The sequence below is a fragment of the Triticum aestivum genome, chromosome 2A (assembly GCF_018294505.1).
Source record: "Triticum aestivum cultivar Chinese Spring chromosome 2A, IWGSC CS RefSeq v2.1, whole genome shotgun sequence".
NCBI classification, from domain to species: Eukaryota; Viridiplantae; Streptophyta; class Magnoliopsida; order Poales; family Poaceae; genus Triticum; species Triticum aestivum.
Genome location: NC_057797.1, coordinates 68,734,076 through 68,739,605, shown reverse-complemented (window position 1 = coordinate 68,739,605; position 5,530 = coordinate 68,734,076). Strand labels below are relative to the sequence as shown.

General features: G+C 40.2%; 1 long non-coding RNA gene across 1 annotated transcript; it reads right to left on the bottom strand.

Annotated features, from left to right (window-relative positions):
* Positions 1-1,631: 1,631 nt before the first annotated feature.
* Positions 1,632-3,698, bottom strand: LOC123184762 (uncharacterized). The gene is made up of 3 exons (XR_006493073.1): positions 3,648-3,698; positions 2,458-2,617; positions 1,632-1,773 (listed from the first exon to the last, which is right to left on the bottom strand). It is a non-coding gene; the product is annotated as an uncharacterized lncRNA (long non-coding RNA).
* Positions 3,699-5,530: the final 1,832 nt, after the last annotated feature.

Below are 5,530 nucleotides of genomic sequence, written 5' to 3'. Positions count from 1 at the left end.
TGAACATGCATTAAAATTAATCGACACCGAATGCAAGCATGAGTAGGATATAATCCACCATGAACATAAACATCATGAAGGCTATGTTGATTTGGTTTCAACTACATGCGTGAACATGTGCCAAGTCAAGTCTTAATTCATTTAGAGGAGGATACCACCCTATCATACCACATCACAACCATTTTAATAGCATGTTGGCACGCAAGGTAAACCATTATAAGATCCTAGCTAATCAAGCATGGCACAAGAAACTATGATCTCTAGTTGTCATTGCAAACATGTTTATTCATAATAGGCTGAATCAGGAACGATGAACTAATCATATTTACAAAAACAAAAGAGGTCAAGTTCATACCAGCTTTTCTCATCTCAGTCAATCCATCATATATCGTCATAGTTGCCTTTCAATTGCACGACCAAACCATGTGAATAATAATAATAGTGGACGTGCATTGGACTAAGCTGGAATCTGCAAGCATTCAATAAACAGGAGAAGACAAGGCAATATGGGCTCTTTTATCAGATCAGCAATAATGCATATAAGAGCTACTTCAACAATTTAATCATGGTCTTCTCCTATCGACCCCCAAAGAAAAGAAATAAAACTATTTACACGGGAAAGCTCCCAACAAGCAAAAGAAGAACAAGAAATCTTTTGGGTTTTCTTTTTAATTACTACTACAAGCATGGAAAGTAAACTAGTCAAAAGCTACAACTAATTTTTTTGGTTTTTCTTAAGGTTTATCAAACACACAAGAAGAAAGCATAAAAAGGAAAATAAACTAGCATGGATAATACAATGAAAAAGTATGGGCACCGACATCTAGAAATGAGTGTGTGAACATAAATGTAATGTCGGTGAGAAATACGTACTCCCCCAAGCTTAGGCTTTTGGCCTAAGTTGGTCTATGGCCACGGTTGGCCTGACGAATATCCATAATAATAGTTGGGGTCATACTGAGATGCAGCGGATATGCCTCCTAAGCTGCAGCATGGAGACGAGCGGCCTCCGCCCTCCTCTCGTACTCATCTGCCTCCTCTCTAGTAATAACATATCTTCCTTTTGCCCGATACACTACAACAAATGCAGTCAATTATGACTCCCCATTTTGGTCGTTGATTCGTCATATTTATCATTTATTGACCTTTTTTGACCAAATTCAAAAGGTCAACATTTGGCCGTCAAGAACGAACAAACTTGACCTTTTTGGAATTTTGGTCGTAGCTAGACTGATGACCAAAATTTTAGAAAGGTCACTACCCACTTGCCCAAGCCACGTAGGATCTGACGTGGCTGAGCTGACATGGCATTGTTAGTGACCAAATGGAATCATCATAAATTTCATAGCCCAGTCCACCAATCTAGCCTACATGGGCCTGGCCCAATACCTATTTTTTATTGAAATGGTCTGATTTATTTGGACTGATGGATTATTTTCAGAAGCATGCATATCTCACATATGAAAACAATTACAACAGAATACAATATTGCAGATAAATTGTATATTTCATTTCAGTAACACATCACATGAAATACAATACATCATCCATTAACTCCACTACACAGCAAGGTCCAAGGTCCAACAAGTGCACAACAAAATAATGCTACAAGTGCAAGTGCACAACAAAAAGACTCAACAAGTGCACAGGCGCACAACAACATAGTTCTACAAAGATCGGACCAGATGGGCAAATTTTAGTTGATCACACATAACATCAATGAGAAATGAAGCTTCTTCTGCCCTTCGCTTCTTTGGAGTGCTTCAGATCATCCTGGTAATTGGAACAATCAAACATAAGAAAGCACACAAAATATGAGCAAACAAAAGATAAATGGAGGTTTTACATTCAGCAATTAACACAAGACTAAGACATGTTCCCATAGAAATTTCAGGAATTGCAAGATTATTCTTGTGTTAGCTCAACACTTTGTGCAAAAAAACTCACATTAATAACTTCCAACATGAAGAGATGTGAATCATATATCTTTAACACAGTAAAATAAACAGCACCGACATGAGCACCACAACACAACACAGCTCATATACCACCAAACCAAACTCAACACAAACAACACATGCACACAAAGTATGCATGGCTGAAACACAACCTCATATGTAGACTTTAACTTAATTCATGAGTTTGAATCGAAGGAGTAACAATCAGAACCATTTCCTGTAGTGATGTCGACCTTTATTGTTGAACAGGAAAATGCTAACAACTAGTTACAAAGATAAACATAATCCTCCCAGAAGAGTCTTGGCAATTTGCATTAAATATTAACATGGTTGCAAAACTTCAGTTTGAGGGTAGCATGTTTCTTTAGCCTTTACTTGACTGGGATTACAAAATGAAGCACATGAACAAATCATACGAACAAGCAACCCCATGAAGACCGCTCACTTGAATCTTGTTTATACTTTTGTTGCAGATTAAGATGTGGGGGAAGAGTGTTACCTTGATGGGATCTCAGTAGTAGCATACAACCTGGATAGTGTAGACTAACTCCGGAGGAAAAATATTACATTTTCTCGAAGGTGAGATTGAGCTAGACATTGCCAAAAAATCCTTGCATTCACTTGGTTCAGATCTTCCCTATGAGGTGATGAGCATTCCACTGCAGCAAACCAATAGATAAAAATCAAAATACAACCACTTTCATAGAGACAACTACAAGCCAAGTTTAGCTAATACGACTTCTATAGCATGCAAGATGTTTCTTAGATCAACAAAAGTTGGATGAACATTCTAAAATCAATCTAATAACTAGACTAACATATAAAAGCAGATTGAACAAAAACAAGACCAAAAGGTACGACGGGGAACCCTTGAGCGACATATAAAGAGTAGAGTATTCAATGAAGGTCATATTTTCCACAAGACTGATCAAAACAAGAAATATTCGAGTCTACTAATTTAATACTGAATCACATAACATCATAGGAGAAAACAATGATTTTCAAGTTTAACTAAGACATGCATATAGGCTAAGGAATAGTAAGTCATAGCCAAAAGCATTTCGACTTCCATTTATTTGCACCCACATAATCATCATGTGCTCACAGTTCAGATCAGGTTATTTAGTTATGTAGCTCCGCATTGTTGCTGGCCTGACTAAACTCGTCCTCTAGCATACAGGGATATGACAATTTGATTAGGTAAGGATTATATGGATATAAAAGGACATTGCTACAAGGGAAAGCCTGCCGTGGTGTTTGCAGATTATTTGCAGCTGGCACTTATCAACATTATTGACATTGTTTATGACTTGGAAGTCAGTAAGACACTAGCTCAGCTGGTGTAGAGAAATTTATTATGCATGTTTGTGTTGCTACACTGACTGAGGGTTCACATGGAACACTCTCAACTAAACAAGCTTTTTCTCAGTGATGAGAGTATCTACTTGCTCTCTCTATAATCAGTGAGGATTTTGTTCTTACCATGCATGTTCAGGCATAATTATGCAAAATGACTTTGTCCATCTATGGTAAGATACACTAACATGCGTCCGTGCACTACTCATGCATGCCAATAATTTGTTTGTTTGTACACTAGCTGAAAACGGGTGACACAGTTAAGAAAATGGCATGAACATATATCTTCTCTGGCTGCAAATAACATAGCAGCAGATACTGTACTGAACCAACCATTGATAAATTCCCTCAGCGACGCTGGCACCTTCAGAGCAGCAGGTTTTAGTTCCTATAGATAGCAGCAGATTTGGCACATTCAGACATTAATTTGAGCAGCCACAAACACCTTCATCGATCATTAGTGCTCAGAAAGAAAAGAAAGAGACTGACCGATGCTGAACTCTAAGGCGAGGATGGTAGTGAGGATGACCCAGACGGGGCTGCGAACACATGCATCTCCATTGCCACTGCGAGCGCCGCCGCCCGCCACACGGGCCGATCGTCCGGCTCCTCATCGCCGCCGACGCCAGGGCCATTGGAGCTGACCCAGTCAAGCGACGCGGCTCACCCAGCACCCGCTGGTCCAGCGACAAGCACATCGTTCGCTGCTCCGGTAGAGGTGGCAGTGAACACATCGGTGAGGCGGTGATCCGTCAAGCCCCGCCCTCCGTTGTGACGCGCGCGGTTGGTGCAACAACGATTCTAGGTACCCGCCGCCATCAAGGTATGTTCCCACCGCCGTCCTGGTGACCTGCCGCCATCGAGGTCTGTTCCCACTGCCGTCCTGGTGACCTGCCACCGCAGCCGCGGGATGGTTAGGCCAGATCCGTGTGTGGATTGGATGGATCTGGCCAGATCGAGGCTCGACGAGGAGGAGGGGAGGGGTTCATGGCCTCGTGGGAGAGTCCCAGACCTGGGGCAAGGGGAGGGGGTGGTGGCGCTGGAGAGGATTCAGGAGGAGTTAGGGTTTCATACATTTTATATGACATGGGCTGCTCTGGTTTGGGCCGAGAAGACGCGCGCGGGTAATCGATTTGCAGAAAAATAGGCTGGGAAATTTGGCGCGAGCTGAAAAATTGGTGGACATATGGTGCGAGCCTTTATTAGGAAATGAGTTGGCGTGAGCATATAACTGTTTATCAGTAGTCAGTGGGTTCGATAAAAACTACTAGTGCCACTAGTGTATAAGAAAAAGGTATTATGTTCTTGTTGGCAAAAAAGTATTCTATTTTGCTACTTCCTCCATTTCATAATGTACGACAAAAAACATCTTACGTTATGGGACAATTACATTATGAGACGGAGCAAGTATTACGTAGCAAACTAACTTGAATTATATGGGCTTAATGGTCAGCTTATATTGCATAAGGTTTTGATTTTGATTTTTTTTCAAATGGAATCGTGTTAAAAATGAATATTCATGAAATGACAAATATCAACAGTATGACCCATATATACACAAGTCCTAAAGATCTTTTTTTATTTGGATATGAAATAATATTGATAATCCTCAAAAAATACAAAAGGGTTGAAGCAAATTTGAATCCTCCAATAATTTTAAAGTTTTTCAATTGAAAGTAAACAAAAAACTATAAAAGCGAAGCCCTTGCATTTTTTAACAGCTGTCGGGTGTAGATATACCACGTTGGTCCTGCATGCGTAGGTTGATTTGACACGCATGACTGACACATAAACAAAATTATTACATGTATACATGACACAGAGGTAAAATTGTTGACGTGCCTACTCACTCACCCTTACTTGGGCCTATGAACATATTAATTTGGTTAAGGTGGACCCAAAATATGGCCATGGATAGTGCTATAAATTTTATGACCAATTGACGTGATGCGGCTATGACCTTTTTGACAGATATTGTCACAATGGTGGGGGTTTGGACCCCTCTGGTCAGCCCTTGACCATTTCATCAATTTTGGTCACTGATCTATGACCAAAAAACCATGGTCGTTATATTTTTGTCATAAACGGACATATTTCTTGTAGTGCCTGTTTAATTTTTTATATATTCCTAGAGAAAACTATGTTGAAAAATGTTAGTAGAAATGATGCGGATTGGATCCGTGATCTTAGGATTAACCTTATTGCTGCACAGAAGT